Raw genomic sequence first — 18,735 nt, forward strand, 5'->3', positions numbered from 1 at the left:
ATCAACCCATGGCAAATGGTTGGGCTGTGTTTCCACCCCTGGGGCAAACGATTCCAGGTATACTGAACGCCCCTCCAGGTAAAAGTAAACTGCGGCCTACATTCCGTGGCCAATGGAATGGAAAAGAAAGCATTAGCAATGTCAGTGGTGGCATACCACTTGGCTGCTTTTGACTCCAGTTAATACTGGAGTTCTAACATGTCCGGCACAGCAGCACTCAGTGGGGGTGTGACTTCATTCAGGCCACGGTAGTCTACCATCAGCCTCCATTCTTCACTGGCTTTACGCACTGGCCATATGGGGCTGTTAAAAGGTGAGTGAGTTTTACTGATCACTCCCTGACTCTCTAGTTGACGAATCAACTTCTGAATGGGGAGCAAGGAGTCCCTGTTAGTGCGGTACTGCCGTCTGTGCACCGTTTTTGTAGCAATCGGTACCTGTTGCTCTTTTACTCGTAGCAATCCCACAACAGACGGATCTTCTGATAGGCCAGGCAATGCAGACAACTGTTTAACACCTTCTGTGTCTACAGCAGCTATTCCAAAGTCCCATCGATACCCTTTGGGATCCTTAAAGTATCCCCTTCTGAGGTAATCAATACCAAGTATACATGGAGCCCCTGGGCCAGTCACAATAGGATGCTTTTGCCAGTCTTTGCCAGTGAGACTTAGTTCAGCCTCCAACATAGTCAACTCTTGGGAATCCCCAGTCACCCCATGAGTATAAATGGATTCTGTCCCTTGGTGACCCGAGGGCATTAGCGTACACTGTGCACCAGTGTCTACCAGTGCCTTACGTTTCTGTGGTTCTGATGTGCCAGGCCATCTAATCCACACAGTCCAATACACTCTATTATCCCTTTCCCCCTCCTGGCTGGGGGCAGGGCCCCTCTATTTGTTACCTTGGTTGTCTGCAGCAACTGGAGCGATCACCCTTTTGGAGGACTTCACCTTGGTGGTTGATTTGTCTTGTAATTCTTTTATCCGTGCTTGGAGTGCAGAAGTGGGTTTCTTATGCCACTTCTTCGTATCTTCTCCATGGTCACGCAGGTATCATTTCCACCACGACGCATTCTCTCAAATAACGGATGCCTTTTTCCATATCAGTCCATTTCCTTTTCTCAGGCACGAGATCATCTTTAAAGGGGTGTTTTTCTCTCACGGCTAACAACATCCGCTTCCAGAAGGTGAAGGCCTGGTTCTGGCATGTGCTAATACATCTGTCAATGGCTGAGTCCCTAGCAATGCACCGAGCTGACGAGCTTCTCTGCTATCTAGCCACACACTGTTGGCCCCACTGTCCCAGCATCGAAGTAACCAGGTGACAATAGGCTCATTGGGGTGGCGTGTGAAGTCCTTTCTCAGACCACGAATTTCGTTCATTTTCAAAGATCTATCCACAATGGTTACGATGTCTTGCTCACCTCCTGCTCTTTCAGGACTTCCTGCCCTCCTTGGTGTTTGTGCATGCAGTCTTATTGAGGGCATGGGCACTCCAGTTCCTTGGAGCCACTCCACTGGACCTCTTTCCTCCTTATCTCTTACATCGCCTGCTTCCTCTACTTCACCCTCCTCCTCTTCTCTTACATTGACTGCTTCCTCTACTACACCCTCCTCCTCTTTCTTCTGTTCTAACTGAGTGGAAATTCGTTTCGTTTTCCGTCCTCTTACAGGGGCAAGTGACATCGATTCTGGTGCCTCCTGCGGTTGATCAGGTTGGTCAGTCCCGATGCTCTTTCTCTACAACTCGGCTTGGAGTATATCTCGCTGAATTATGAGAGTGCTTAGTTCAGATTCGAGCTTGGCTTGATGGGACTGAATTTGGTTATCTCACTTTGGAGAATGAATTGTGCATGCTGGAAGGCATCTCGCTCAGTTCGGAGTACATCCCGTTCGGACTCGAGGGAGTTCCTCTTGAACTGGAGAGTGTCTCGCTCAGCCCGGAAATTCTCCTTCTCAGCTTGGAGATTCTCTCGCTCAGCCCAGAAATTCTCCTTCTCAGCTTGGAAACCCTTTCACTCGCCCCAGAGACTCTCCTTCTCGGCTTGGAAACCCTTTCGCTCGGCCCAGAGACTCTCCTTCTTGCTTGGACAATCCTTCTCTCAATTTCTAGAATTCTTTCCCTCCCTGGGATAGTATTAAATAAGGCCCGATACGCATTAGCCAGGCCCCAAATCATTTGTGCCTCCTCAGATCTGCCTAGGCCACAACATCTCTGTCTCAAATAATCTGTTCAGGCTCTCAGGATCTTTTAGGTGTTCAGGAGTAAAGTTCCATGACACCGAACATGTCCATCTCTCTGAAGTCTCTCCCAAGTCTCTCCATACACCCTGCCACTCAGTATTCTCTGGTTTTGGAGGGGACTTCTTCAGAATACGATAAATCCAGATACTGAGTGAAATAATTACAATGGCAAACAGTGCATTCAGGGAGATTGACAACGTGGTCAGGTGAGCATTCAAACAATCTATAAAGGATTCTCAAGAGAGACTGGGAACCTGCTTCAAAATCACAAGTTCTGTGAAATTAGTAGTTCTCCCTACAAACTGGTTTAAAACAGAAAGCAGAATCATTTTTTTTTCCTTCCTTTTTACTAAAGCAAGATAGCAGTGCTCAAAGTTTACAAAATATCTCAGAATATTGGCAGTCCGCCTGGACTTTCAAGGTCAAGTTTTCAGTGAGCACCTATGAAAGAGATAAAATTTCCCAACGAAGCTCTCCAAGAGCAGAGAGAGATGCATTCTAAAAAGCTAAAAAGCAGCTGTTTGCCCGCATTCTCCACCAAAAATGTCAACGCTTTAAGGGCTGGTCCGCCCCAGTTCCGTGACTAGTGGGGCGGAGGGATTTCGCAAAATCCGCGCCTCCAGGAAGGGAAACAGGGGACCGCAAAATAATCAAAAACAGCGGCAACGATCTGAGGAGAAACAAACTAATTTACAAAATATAGTATCGGAATGTAAGATAACACACTATAATACAATATAAATCAACAATAATTGAGAGAAAGATTGTCCGAGAGCCAAAGGCCTTAAGCTAGTACTGAAGCCTTGCGTGCAGTCGGGAGCAGCAGTAGTGAGCCGATCGGACAGGGAACATGGCGAGACGAGAAGAGAGACAAGTCAGATGACCTGCGCCCTTATATCTGTTCCCTTGAGCAGGAATGATAACAGTACTCGAAAAGGCTCTTGGGGAGCGTAGTTCTTCTTCTCTTCCAGACGTGTACCCGGGACTAAAGCATTTGCTCTTTAACTCCCAGTACACTACATGATGTTGCGATGTGGAATACTGATAACCAAAAATCATAAAACCATGACACACACACTCTAGAAACCTCTTGGACTGCTTCCTCTGCTCTATTTCCAACATATATCAGGGAAGTTGAAGTCTCCCATGAGTGCTGGCAATCGCACAACTTCCGCAAGCTGCTCATAGACTGCCTTGTCCTTCTCTTCATCCTCATTAGGCAGTCTATAACAGGCCCCCACCAATATGTCACCCCTACAGGCCTTTCCCCGATCCTTATCCATAGACACTCAGCTTTATCATTCCCAACCCCCAGCTCTTCAACATCAAAACACTCTTTAATATGAAGTGCCACACCACCACCCTTCCTTCCTTGTCTATCCCTTCTGAAGAGCTTGTAGCCATCCAATATTGGCAGTCCATGGAACTGGAGCATTAACTCTTTAACTCCCAGTGCGCTGTATGATGTTATGATGTGAAATACCGATAACAAAAAACTTAAAACCATGACAAAGTAGAATAAGAGTTTAGAGAAAACTATTTAGAGAAGAAAAAAAGAAAATTAATTATGAATAAGCAATTAGGTGTCTTAATTCATAAAAATGACCACACATTTTGGGAAAGGTGTGGTGGGCAAGCTAAAGTTGACATTGCCAAATATCTATATTTAAAAATGTATACCTATACCATGTAACCTGTCAAGAGGTTATTTTGAGGAGGGCATAGTGGTCTTTCACCAGTGCAGTGGGTAAAACCAGGACATTCTTCTAAATCTCATCTTACAAATGAGTCAATTTTTTTTTTACTGGAAATTTTCTAAACGTTCTATTTAAAAATATTCTGCCAATATATATTTCAGTAGTTTACTTAAATGGAAACTGAGTTATTAGCCTTTAAGAAAGCCAACATCTGCTGTACAGAAATTATATTATTTTCCTGACACCACAATCCTTTTTGCAGAAACTCATGCATTTAATACAGTGATGAACATAAAGTATGAAAGAGGAGAGTGGGAGGGCAGGAGACTGGGAGAAGGAATGCATAACGAGATCCGGAGAGCAAGAGGACATCAGGATGGCAAGAGGGCAATAAAGCAGGAGAGCAAAACAGTAAGAGGGCAGGGGGGCAGGAGTAAAGGACTGCAGTAGGGCAGGAGATCAGGAGAGCAGTAGGGCTGGAAAGTGAGAGGGCAGGTGAGCCAGAGGGAAGGTGAGCAAGAGGGCACTGTCGTGGTTTTATCAGTATTCTGTATCATGTCATCATGCAGCAAGCTATTTGGTGCTGGAGCACAGTGCTGGAGAGTTGCAAGACATCACTGGATCCTTTGGTGGTGACTATCCCTGCTCTGTAAACTGTTTGCTAGAATTTCTTTCTTTACTATCGCTAACTTTCCTATCTTCCCCACATTCCTTAGTAGCTTAGAACCTGTAATGCTGATTATGCAGCATATCTGTTCAAATTGGGATGTATTGTACAACAGGGAAGAAATTGTTACTCTTAATAATATATCCTGTATTAGAAGTGTTTTATAGTCCAGGGCAAAAACACAATAGAGGTAAAAAGAAAAAGAGGGGGAATTGTGAGAGGTAGATTGTGTTTTTTGCAGTGGAAATTTTCAGTATTTCTGTATGTAGCATAGGATAAGTTGTTTTTTCGCAAAGAAGGTGCTGAACAGAGTAAAGTTGAGACTGAGGCGTTCTGACCTGGGTAGAATTGGCACAGGCACTAGGTAAGGTAATTATATAAGGTAGGGGAGAGTCTGGTACAGGACAGAACTAGTGTGCTAATATTTGAAAATATTGTCCTCCTATCGCCATAAAAAGTACAGAACATACCTAAAAACAATGGGTTGGTAACAGACATTGTATGGAAATGTAATGTAGTTACAGCATCGGGAAGATTGTGAGCCTGAGATGCCCAACCAATGAGTGCCAGGAGAGATTACTACCTGTGTCGGACGCAGTGTATATTATGGAGTGAATTTCACTGATTAGGTGTGCAATTTCTCCCTTGTCAGTAGGGGCTGTGCGCCCATTATTGCAATAGTGAATAAACTGCTCTTCACAGAGATCTTTGCCTGATTAGAAATTTTTGATCTTGAGTGTGTTTCTCACAGTCCTTCTTGGAGGCCAGCTGGGAGTGCCTTCCGATATGGACACGGACTCTCTCTCAATCTTTCCTCTTGTTTTTGGTTGCTAATTTTTCTGTATTGTCTCACATTTCTTTTAATAAATTAATTTTCCTATCTCAATCAAGTTTTTTTTTGGGTTTTTTTTTTTTCTGATTCCATCCCTTCTCCCATGGGGGGAATCATGAGAACAGCTTTTCCATATTGTGAGAACAGCCTTTCGCATAACTTGAGCGGATACAAGCTGAAGAATGAACTTTGGAGGCTGTGAAACTTGGTGAGAAGTGAAGATAAGAACGTAGAATAGATGCCCTCTTGTTGAAGATAAGACAGCAAAACAGATGCCTCAGCTCAATGTAACATCAGTGGGAACCGGTTCAGGCTACCCCCCTTAAAAGGTTGGAAATTCGCAGCGAGAATGATTACTAACCTTCATCCCATGTCCACCAGAGACCTCCACCACGTATTCTCAGGAGGGTGGGACAATATCTTAATTATTTCTTGGAATTTTGGCCTGGGTTTCTTGGAATGTAATGAATATGTATACGCTATACCTTTAAATATGTAGCCGTTTCTCTCTTCAGTGTGTGTGTTTGGTGGAGCGATTCCCTATGCACCCAGCACTGTAATAAAGGGAATACCTGCTTGACATAATTCATTGGCACGTCAAGTTACTTTGTCGGTTTTTCTCAGCTTCAGTTGGCAAGCCAGCCAGGAGAATCTCTGATCAACTGTGGGACCCACTGAGAGGAGGACTCCCCAGTACCACCGGCAGCTTGTCTGGGAGGGACTCCAACTCTCAGGTGAATCACTGCGGGAGCAGACAAGATCCTCAGGATAAAGGTATTCCCTAACTCTGGATTGTCTTTCTCTGGTTCTTTTCTTTGGTTAAGGCCTTGGGGAAAAGCACTCATGAGTCAGGTTGGGCAATGCAGAGTGCACAGCAGTAAAAACTGTGTATCAGCCCTGAAGGTGCAAAACTGGTAATTTATTTTGGCATGGGACAGAAACTGTGAATCTGCCTGAAAGTTAAGAACCTGGCACAGTAGCTGTATTGGATAGGACATTTACATTTTGGGGTAAAACGAATGAGAAGGGTACTGAGACATCTTGGAGACAACAGGACTGCTACTGACTGACACCAGATAACACACGAATTTACAAGTAATTAACAAATGTAAACCTTTTGATAAGATTGTGAACCTGGAGTACCCAGCTAGTGGGGAAACGGGGGAGGCAAGGGGGGGAGGGGGGGAGAAACAAGGTACAAAAGCTGTCATATCCATGCCCATAAGCGCGCTCTCCTGCTTGTGGGACGCCCGGCATTGCAATCGCGAATAAAATCTGCTTTATCAGAGATACCGTCCTGACAAAATTATTTGGATATTTCCAACAATTTGGGGGCTCGTCTGGGATTATTATTGCCTCCTCGGGGTTCCCCAACTGCCCTAGACAAGATAGGTGCACCCCGCTGATTTTAGTGGTCCTGTCTGGGTGGTGAAGTGACTCCTTGTGATGGCTGATAAGAAACCGAGACTGTTACATAAAGGACGGGCGCTGTGAAAGCCAAGGGGCAGGTAGGCTCAGGTGTTGACCCCTGTAGACCCGGTAACTTCGTGCACAGATCAAGGTAATGGGATTTAATTCTTGCCTTGGGGATTGGTGGAGACTCAAGTGAGTGTGTGTGACTGAGACGCACTTTCAGTGCGAAGCGAGTGCGGAGTCCCAATTTGCGGTTCTGTTGTCCTGTGAGGGGCGCGGCCAGAGAGGGACGAAGCGGCTGTGGAGGTGAAAGGAAGAGTCTCCGGAGGGAGCTGTTGGTGTGCGGTACTCTGTGCGCTTGACGAAGTGCCAGCAGTACACCCCTATTAAATCCGAGAATCGGAGCAAGGTACTCCAGAGGGATTGGCCCTAAATCCGAGAATCGGAGTGTGGTAGCCTGTGAGCAGGGAAGTTCACAGCAGCATTCCGGAGGGATGGGGAATAGGAGCTCCCAAGAACAGGGAAAAAGGGTCCCCAAATTCGTGCCTAAAGATAGCCCCTTGGGAAAAATGCTTCAGAATTGGAAAAACAATCCCAAAACTAGGGACAAGGATAGGAAAAAGATGCTTAAATATTGTGTACAGACATGGCCTAGAGAGCCAATACAGGGAAAATCAATATTCTGGCCAGAATATGGATCCGACAAAAATTGGTGTGTGTCAGATTCTGAACTTATATGTAAAGAATAAAACCCCCTTTTCAAAGTAGGAATCAGACTATGCTGCTTGTTGGATACAAAAGCCAGTCTGTTACTAGTAAAGAAAGGTCCGGACCAGGAAGGAGAGGAACTAGAAAAGGGAACTAATCAATGGGACCCCCTAAAGAGTCTACCCCCCCCATATAACCCCAGTATAGCACCAGGGGCAATAGCTGTAGGCCAAGAAAGAGAAAATGAGCAGGCACATAGGGTCATCTCACAAGAAGGGAGGCATGCTGGGCTCAGGAAAGAATTAGAACAACGTAAAAGGGATATTAAAAATTTTCCCTTCCCTAGCTCTAACCATACTAACACCCCCCATGTATCCCTTACGGGAGGTCCCACTGGGACAAGGGCAAATAGGCTATGTAAATTCCCCACTCACTAGCCTAGAAGTAAGGAATTTTAAGAAGGAAATGAAATCCTTAACTGAGGATCCTATAGGAGTAGCGAACAATTAGATCAATTTCTGGGTCCAAATTTCTACTCATTGATGGAAATTATATCTATTATGGGTATGTTGTTTACTGGAGAAGAAAGAGGCATGATTAGGCGGGCAGCTATGCAAGAGTGGGAAAGGAATAACCCGCCTGGGCGTCCTGGGGTGGTACCAGCGGAGCAAAAATACCCAGTGGAAGACCCTAACCGGGACAGTAATAATCCACAACACTGGCAAAATATGAAAGGCTTACGGACGTAATAATCACTGGGATTAGGGAGGCAGTACCCAAGTCCCAGAATTTTACCAAGGCATTCGAGGTTCAGCAGAATAGGGAAGAATCCCCTAGTGATTTTCTTGAAAGGCTTAGGGACAGAATGAGAAAATACTCAGGAATGAATCCCGAGGATCCTGTAGCCCAAGGGCTCCTAAAAGTTAACTTTGTAACTAAGGCGTGGCCAGATGTGCGAAAGAGGCTTCAGAAGATAGAAGGATGGAGTGAGAAGCCCCTGGAGGAGCTCTTACTAGAGGCTCAGAAAGTGTATGTTAGAAGGGAAGATGAGAAAGAAAAACAAAAAGGCTAAGTTAATGGTTTCCACAGTGGAACACGTGGTGAAACAACAAATGAGTAGTAGAGAAAAGAACACAGAGAGGAGGTTGGGCCCTGGAGGGAGGTGGAGAGAGGAAGGATCCCGAGGATATCGAGTGAGGCCCCAGGTGGAACAAAGTGCTGGGAAGTGTTTTAAATGCAATAAGCCAGGACACATAAAAAGAAACTGCCCTGAGTGGAAGAGGGAGGAGAAGTTACTATCAGCTTTGAAATTCAGAATAGGGGGGGTCTGGGGCTCTCAAAAATTTGGTCCCACCAGGAGCCCTTGGTAAATATGAGAGTGGGACCTGAGGGGGAAGAGGTTGTGTTTTTAGTTGATACTGGGGCAGCTCGATCATCACTGGCCCACAAGGTGTCAGGACTCAAATTGACAAATTGACCTTAAGGATAACAGGCGTAGAGGGAACTGGAATGACAGTACCACTTTTTGGAAATACTGAATTAAAACTGGGGACAGGGCCATAACAGGACAATTATTGTATGTACCTGATGCAGGGACTAACCTGCTGGGAGGGATCTTATGATGAAATTGGGAATTCAAATAACAACCTACCAGGATGGAATTACTGTATCAATGAATATATTAACTGAGGCAGATGAGAGAGAAATAGACCCTGTGGTCTGGGTCAAAGAAGGGAATAGAGGGGGGTTAAGAATAACCCCTTTGAAAATAAAATTACAAGAAAAATATGAGATCATAAGACAGAGACAATACCCAATTCCATTTGAGGGACGTATGGGGCCTTAAACCTGTGATACAAGGATTACTAAAGGATGGGTTGTTGGAACCATGTATGTCACCCTTCAATACCCCCATTTTACCAGTAAGGAAACCTGATGGTTCCTACCGATTAGTGCAAGACTTGAGAAAAATTAATGAAATAGTACAAAAACGGCATCCAGTCGTTCCAAACCCAAACACCTTGATGAGTAAAATCCCAAATGAAAACAGGTGGTTCAGTGTTATAGATTTAAAGGATGCCTTTTGGTCTATTCCACTGGATCATGAAAGCAGAGACATATTTGCCTTGAATGGGAAGATCCTGAGAGTGGGCGGAAACAGCAGTATCGGTGGACAGTCCTACCCCAGGGGTTTACAGAATCACCAAATTTGCTTGGGCAAATTTTAGAGCAAATACTAGAACACTTTCAGCCACCAGAAGGAGTATTACTCCTACAATATGTGGATGATCTCTTATTGTCAGGGCCAGAAAAAGTGGAAGTTAAAAGAGCCACAAATGAGCTGCTAAACTTCCTAGGAAAACAAGGACTGAGAGTATCAAAGAATAAGCTACAGTATGTAGAAAGAGAAGTTAGGTATTTGGGACACCTGGTTTCTGAGGGAAAGCGTAGAATAACCCAAGGTATTCTACAGGTATTAAGTATCCTGTAGTACAAGTCCCTGTCCAATTTAAAGGCAATGCCTTTCGTGCCTGGCCGTCTCCACATAGCCACCAGTATCCATGAGGTACTACATGGCCTGGCCATATTTTCCTGACGAGTGAATGATGCTCCCATCCCTACAATTCCGAGATACGTTCTTATCTGAGACTCAGTGTGACTCCTTATCGATCCTAGGATTCACACCCCCTCACCTGGTTCCACCTTCCCAGCTTCACTGATCCCCGATACTGCCCCAGAATTTCCATATTCCCAACTACACCCTATGCCTGTCAAGTTCTGTCATCCAACCCCCACCCCACCTTTACCATCAGTTTTTCTGTCTACAGAGATAGATCTAGTAAGTTAATAACTAGTAAATCAAACTTAGGTCCCTTTTGTGACTTGTCTTCTATCCCAAACTTACACTTTCCATGCTCTACCCAATCTGGAATGGTCCAATTTAGTGCCACTATCCCATAAACTGGCACCTTTCCCTCCCCTCTAGGGAAGGCAGTGCATATCCAGCAAGATTTGTTGAGAGCCTGGCCAATTCTATCAGTTATTTTTAAGTAGCTATTCTCTTGCCAAGCTGTGACTACTGCTCCAATCATACTGACTATTATCAAAATCTATGCATGCTTTTGGATCCTGATTTTCAGTGGTCCGCTCTCTTCCGCTGTTCACTGTGGTCCTGGTGCTTTCTTCAGGTAGGTATGACGTGTCCACAGTGTAAGTCCTCTACCTTGGCAGTGGTATGGGTGGTCAGGAGAATTTGGTAGGGTCCTTCCCACTTTGGTTCCAGAGGTGAATCTGAGAGAGATTTAACATAAACATAGTCGCCTGGCAATACATCATGCAGTGGACCATCTAGGCCTCGTGCCCTGGCACCGAATACTGCTTGTTCAATTTTCTTTAATTGCTTCGCCAAGCTGACCATATATTCACTCAACACCTTATCCCCCACCTGCATAGAGATTTCCTTTGTACAGTATAAGGTTGCCCATAAAGAATCTCATGTGGGCTTAATCCTTCCTTGGTTCGGGGTTTAGTCTGAATTCTCAGAAATGCCAAGGCAGTGCCGGCGGCCAGTGAATCCCAGCCTCTTGGCCAAGTTTTACTATCTGTAATTTGATCAGGTGATTCATTTTTTCCACCGGTCTGCATTTTTTCCACTGCGGTCTATAAGGTGTGTGCAATTGCCAATCAATTCCCAATAATGTGCTTATTTGTTGGACCACCTTGGCAAGAACGTGGGCCTCGATCTGATGAGATTTCTATAGAGCCCCGAACCTTGGAATTAACAGCATGTAACTGCATTTTCGTTACTTCCCGAGCCTTATTAGTCCTACAGGGAAAATACCTCTGGCCATCCCAAAAAGGTATCAGTTAGTATACTGTTTGGGATACGCTCCCTGATAACACTCATAATATCCAGAATGGGGAAGAACTTAATAAGGGGGTGAAAAATCTTCCTAAAAACCCCGCATATATATATTGGTCCGTTTGCCCAATATATTCTCTTATCCTCCCTTAGAACCAATTTCCGTAGAATACCAAAGGGCAAAACAACATGTCCATCTGTCAGCCTGCTCTCTTTCCCTTCAAAATCATTAATTAGTTTGCTATCCTCTTTATAAATATTTTACAGGTTTTGACTCAGGTTCAGAAATTTTACGTTTACGGTCTGGAATTAAGCCTTCTTCAACTACCTGTTCTGCCACCTGATCCACCTCTTATCTCCAGTTTCCTGTACAGTGTTACCTTTCTGATGTTCTTCACAATGTATAATAGCCCACGCTCTTTGGTAGATTTACATCATGCTGGTTTTCCTTGTGTTGAGCATTCCTTGCTCTTTTCAGATGGTACTATGAGCGTGTAGCATCCCAAATACATAATTAGCATCTGTCCATATATTTCAGGCTCTTGTCAAGGCAGTTATTTCAGCCTTCTGAGAGAAAGTCCCCACAGGTAATGGTTGTGCTTCGATTACCTTGTCAGAAGCAGTCACTGCATACCCTGCCTTACGGTTTCCTTGTCCTCACAAAACTGCTTCCATCAGTAACCCAGGTGTCTTCTGCATCTTCTAAGGGTTCATCTTTCAGGTCCGACTGGCAACAGTCCATAGCCGCAGTTGTTTCAAAGCAGTCATTAAATACTGGTTCTCCAGGAGTTCTGCTAAGGAAAGATGCTGGGTTGACAATATTAGTTACAGTTTATTTCTGCATCATCCTGCTGTGCCAGGATGGCCTGGCATTTCAGGAACCTCTGGGGGTGAAAGCCAATGCCCCCCTTTTACCTCCAGTACAGTAGACACTGTATCAGATATTAAAACTGTTATTCTTTGGCCTAGCGTAAATTTACCGGGTTCTTGAATATTGAGCACTGGTGCAGCCACTGTCCTCAACCACTCTTCTGGCCATCTCTTACTTACTTCATGAAGGGGCTTACCAACAGTCCGTAGCTGTGTATCCACAGTTGGCACCCTCCTGTCCGTTCCTGAGAATGTACGGAGTTCCTTGGCACTTTGTGGCTCAGGGGTTGGCAGATGGCTTCTTTCCTGGCAGTCCTTAAGGTTCAAAGTGTAGGAATCGGCGGGAGAAATGCGATGACCATTGTAGATGATCAGCAAATCTCGTTTATTGTTGCATCTGCATGTACATTTATAGTGCGGATAATAGGCTCATACATATTGCTAAGTGCAGCTCAGGATTGGCTCGCTAGTCAGTAGTCAACTACGCCTATCTTTGTGCTCTGTGGTTGTCTCTCAGCAAACACTCTCTTACTGACTTCTCAAAACACTGTTGCCGGCTTTCTCCATTGGCATCCTGTTTTGTTCCTTGTTCTCATACCTGACCTTGCGCATGACAAGGTTGCTTAACCAGCTGCACAGTGTCTGCATGGCCTTTCTCAGTCAGCCAGTCATCAATAAACCTCTCCACATTTCCCCCATTTTCTTTTTGGATAACTAAATTAGCTGTAAAAGCTCGTTCTACTAGTTTGCTGATCATATTTTGTAGGCAACTTAATATGCAAGGTAGCAGTAATAGGATTAGTAGAAAATTCCAACAATTACTAACGCGTACTCTGATATTCCTAAGCCACGGGCCAAAGCCTAAGCTTCCTAGCCATTCATCCAGGCCCAGCCCTTGCTCCCGACACAGGTGGGTTGTTAACTCGTGTAGCTTAGCCACTAAGCTTAGCTCAGGTGGAACCCTTTTCTTGGGATGGACCAAGGATCCCCAGGGGATGCAATGCATGATTGCCCTGTACCAGGAGAAAAAAACGCCTGGGGAAATGGAGCCTGCAAATCTCTCTCTCTCTTGTTACCTCCAGTGCCTGATACAGATGTCCAGAACCCTCCTGCATTCTCCACAGCCATAGGTAACCATACAGCTTGCCTCTCATGGCAGGGTGTGAAGGCTACCAGGCCTATAGGGAACTTTTCCTTATGCAGTGAGGTCTTGAATGTTATGGAGGATTTAGCAGGGAACTATTCATATTAGGAATCCCAGGGCGTATCTCTGGTGGTATTTTGGGGGAAAGACCTTACGGTCCACTCTCCCATCTAATTGGGGAGGCACCTGTGCACTTGTTCAACTAGTTATACCATTCACCCTGGCATTTGAAAAAGTAATGTCCAAAAATTCAAAAGAAACAGAAGGAGCTTAGGGATATCATTGATGACACAATATATGTAGATTCAGTTGGGGTGCCTAGAGGTGTCCCTGATGAATTTAAGGCGAGAAATCAAATTATTGCAGGGTTTGAGTCACTGTTTTGGGTGGATAATGATCAACACAAATGTAGATTGGATTAATTACATCTATTATAATCGGGGCTATCCCGTTGCATCCGGCTCTGTGCAGCGTTGATTAAAACATACCTGATTTTATAACTACTTTGTGGTTATAGAGTTTGATTCTGCAAGTCTATAAATTGGCAGAGAATTCAGGAGTAGATACCTCTGTCACTGGATGGCAGGACTCCTGGTTTGGTAAGTGGAAAGGAGCAATTATAGCAATATTTACCTCTTTGATTACAGTAGGAGGAGCCCTGTAGCTATTGGGTGCTGTGTTATCTCCTGTGTGAGAGGACTGGTACAGCAACTGATTGAGGACATCACTACTAAAAACAAACACCAATGGAGCTGACTTGCAGACAAGGAGTCTGGTAGCTTAATCGGTGCAACAGCTGATTAAGCAAATTCAGCTGTGGACTCCTGTGTGCCAAAGCCACCCTCTGGTCCTCTGTCTCATTATACTACATGCTAATGGACTCTCGGGAATGTAATGAATATGTATACGAATTCCTGTCAACTACTGATTATGTATTAGTTCGACCTATATCTATAGCACAATTTCTCCTGACGGTGTGCAAGTTAGGGTGGAGAGATCTCCCTTGCACCAGGGTGTACGCGCGTCACCAATAAACACATGCCTGCTCTATATCCTTACCAGCTATAGGGTCTGATTTCCGCACGTCAATTTGTCGACGAGGATGGGATCCGCTCTGTTTGGCTGCAGGATCGACTGAGAGAGGGGACACCTTTGGCGCACCCTGAGATTTCTTGGAAGGACTCCCTTCCTCACCCAATCACTGCGGGGACAGACAAGGACATCCATAGGCAGACCAGGTATGGTTACAGAAAAAGGGGGTCCCCGTAAGGCGTGAGGAGACGTCCTACACAGGGTATGAAGGAGCGTGCCTGCTCCCCCCCCTCCCCCAAGGTACGTGAGCTCATGGGTTAGGTTGCCGGCTGGGGTAGGAAGACTCCCTGGGGAGTTCATACAAAGGGGACCTGTAAGTCGTACGCGAGGAAAGAGCAACAGCTCTCCCTTAGGTGATTGGTAACAGCGGGGATTTTGTCAAATGATAACATGGATTCTCCCGGAGATAGTAGTGGGAGTTATAGGTTGTATTATTGTTATCACCATCTGCTGAGCGTTCGGTACTGTGTATCTAACCATTTCAGGTCAAGCTGACTTTCGGAAAGATCTTAAAGCTTGCAACTGATTGACTAACGTACTAGCCTTATTAAGATTCCAGCTAAATGACATTGTCAGCATTGTGTATTATGTATAAACCATGGTTTTTGTTCTAAATATCAGAGTGAGTGTGGTGTGAGTGAGACATGTTCCTTTCAGGGAATGAGTGTCAGCCTGTTCGTGTAGTACTGTGTTCCGATTGTGGGGAAGAGTGTAAAGGAAGGTGGACAGGCTTCTGTGAGACCTGTTTCCAAGTGTTTATAACTGAACAATATCACTATACGGTGTTAAGGGTTGTTTGCGGAAACTTTGAGGAAATTAGGAATCAATAAGAATTTTGTAAACATCATAGGAGGCTCCCAGGGGAAGGAAATTCCCAAACAAACCCTTTTGGGATGTGTATTGGCACATTGGTGGGATATTGCAGGGGAACCTGGAGGCTCCCTGAGTAAGAAAACTGTAATCAAGTATTACAATCAGTGGTGGTTAATATATGTTAAAGATGATGAGAAGTGGCATCGGAATGGGACCCTAAACTATAATACCTTGTTACAGTTACCGTTATTCTTAAGGAGGGAAGGTAAATGAAGTAACATGAACAGTTTTTATAATTGAGTGCTCTAATCACAGGACTAAGTACTGGGTGTTTATAGAAACTGAAGAACTGTATTGTTTGATTTGTTGGTTCTGAAGGGAATGGGACAAACGGTTTTGATGGTATAAGCAAGTGTAATTGCTAATGGTAAACAGAAGCAGGAGGAAGAAATTGATCCAGTCATGAGGTTATCGTGAGTCCTTTTTACCCTTAGCTTCCTTAGCTTAGCAGGGGATGAAGAATTAGCTCCTGTAACTATACATCATAGCCAGATTCGTATGTAGTCTACTCCTTCAGTGCAGGTTCAGTATAGGAACCCTCCTACTGGCACGTGGGAGGGTCCTTCTTCGCTATTGTTTAATGGTAGAGGTTATAGTTGTGTCTCTACAGGAGCTGGACCACTATGGGTTCCGAGTAAATGGACCAAGCCAGCCCCGAACATCAACAACCCATCTCCACCTGGTGTCAGCAACAGCGACTCCAACAAGTAATAGTCGCGTGGTGTACTGACATCATACATAGTGCCGCGACTCCCGGGCTGCGACAGGTTTTCCGTCAGCAGATTGCAGGGAACATCTCATCGGGAAGGCCTCTTGGATATTGGGAACTGCCAGGAGCTATTTACAGTTACAAGAATCAGAAGTGCGCTAATTGTGGGGGTCGGGTACATTTATTGATCCAGTGCGGGGGCTGTGGTATTCTTATTCATTGGGATACTGAAACTCTGGTTAATTATGGTGTATTGTGTAGTCTTTGTTGTCAGCTTACTGATGAGGAACGCTTTGTAGGGTGTGCAGCATGAATCTATAGTATTCTGGCTGAGCATTTAAGATCTAATGTGCTTGCAGATTGGCAAGTGGAGAATTTGTGTTCGAAGCTTTGGGCCTGCAAGGCAGCCTACTGACATTTACAAAAAAGTAAACGGTCTGTGCTTATAGAGAGATGATGCCAGACCTGCAGACGTTTGCATTTGTTGCCATCATAGGGCTCGGAACGACCTATTGGCTGCCAGCCCAGCTGAAACAGAACATATGGGTCACCTTGGCTAATCTAACGGGGCAGGACATGATGTGCTTATCCATGGCCTCACCTGGTAACCCCTTTTCAACATGCCTGGTGGGGCAGCTGGTAGACCAATGGCCCGTCCCTAGCAGCGTATTCTGGGTATACGCTAGTACGTCTGACGTGGTAGATAGTTGGGACGTGTGGGTCTCTTACCTGTCCTTAGCCCCCATGGAACCGCAGGAAATAGGGCTCCTTGGATCAGTTAAAATGGATTACTGTCTGTATTTTAATTACTCTGGCCAGAACCAGCCATACGCTCAAGTGGTCAATTCCTCCCTACCTATGTACCAGAATGCCACTGTCTGGTGCAATTACACTGCAACGAATATTTCCCATTCTTCAAACGTACCTGTTCAGCTGCCCCTGGGTATGTTTTTGATTTGCAGTGACCGAGCATGGCCTGCAATTCCATCCTACATTAGAGGTGGACCATGCAGCCTAGGGCAGCTAGCGCTTTTAACCCCTAGTACATCTATGATATTGAATCATATTAGGCGTCACCGGTACCGCCGCGCAATGCATGCTTTTACGCAAGAATGCAATGACAATGTAGATTTCTGGAATACTGGGACAATTGTTGCTACTTCCCTCTTTGCCCCAGGAGGAGCTTCGTCCAAGGCCCTTGGAACGCTTAATAAATTAGGGTGCTGGCTAGCAAAACAGACCAATGCGACTTTGCTAGCATTAAGCGGTCTGCTCTTAGATGTTAATTCTCTGCGGCATGCCACACTGCAGAATCGGATGTCCATAGACTTCCTACTGTTAGCTCACAGTCATGGTTGCCAGGACTTTGATGGGATGTGCTGTATGAATCTATCAGACCATTCTAAGTCGATACATCCAGGAGTTGCAAGAGGGGTCAATAAATTACGAATTGATGATGGGTGGAATATATTTGGAGGTCTTTTGGGGAATCTGACGGGATGATTAAAAGGCATATTACAAGTGGGGCATTGTATTCCTATTGGCAGTAATTGGTGTGCTGATAATTGTGACTTGCTTACTGCAATGCTTGCAAAAAATGGTCCAAGATGCAATTCATGCTGCCTGGCTTGTGCAAAAAGAAAAGAGGGAATTGTAGTGAAGGGCAAAATCAGGACCCCGCAGTATAGAAAGAAGGGCTTCATAGCAAGAAAAGAGAAAGCAGCTTCACAAGGTAGACATAAGGGGCAAATAGAGATAGTTTATGTAGAGAGTAAAGGGGGGGAGGTGGAGAGGATGGGGCACTGGAAGTGAGAATAGCCTTCATGTGCAGAGATCTAGGAAACCCAAAATTCCAGTGTTAGCACTGGAAGCCTCTGGAGAGGAGGAGGTGAAACTGAAATGTAATGTTAGTACTTTATGTAATGATGAGAGTTTGGAAAGTGAAAAGTTTGAGGACGCAGGCTGAGGAAGGCAAAGATGAGCAAGGTGTAACGGGGTTGTCGGAACCAAAGAGGGTGAGCAATATGAAGAAAAAAGACTAATTGAGAAACAGAGATAGTAAGGAAATTGGGAATAGCAACAGCTGTTACTGTTGCGGTGCTAGAGTAGAGTCGTAGGACCCAGAGGTCCCTCAGAAAGAGGTAAAGGGAGGGGCCTGGAAGAACCCATGGAGGGTTCCACCCCTGCTGGACTGCAAGCAGTGTGCAAACTGCAGGGAAATGAGACCTTGGTGGAGAAACCAACCGTCTCTGATTGCAAAAAGCTGAATGATGGGAACCTGGGAAGTTATTCCTAGCAAACCCACTGGTTAATTGCAGCTAGGAGAGCAGGATAAAGAGGTTTATTTTCTGGTGGGTACGGGTGCCTTTTACCACCCATAGATGATTTTGCAACAGTAGTAGGAGCTACTGCCCAACAAGAAAAAGCTTACCTTTTGGGATCAACTAAATATGGGCTGAGAAAATAAGTAGGAATACATAAATTCTTGAACATGCCACGTTGTCCAAAAGCGTTACTCTGGCAAGACTCATAAGAACAAATGGATGCAGAGATTAAATTCAATAAAACTGGAGCTAAGGGTCAAACAATATTAACTGCTTGAAAATTGTAAGTCTGGCTTTTACA

Source organism: Gallus gallus, chromosome W (genome assembly GCF_016699485.2).
Source record: "Gallus gallus isolate bGalGal1 chromosome W, bGalGal1.mat.broiler.GRCg7b, whole genome shotgun sequence".
Taxonomy (NCBI): Eukaryota; Metazoa; Chordata; class Aves; order Galliformes; family Phasianidae; genus Gallus; species Gallus gallus.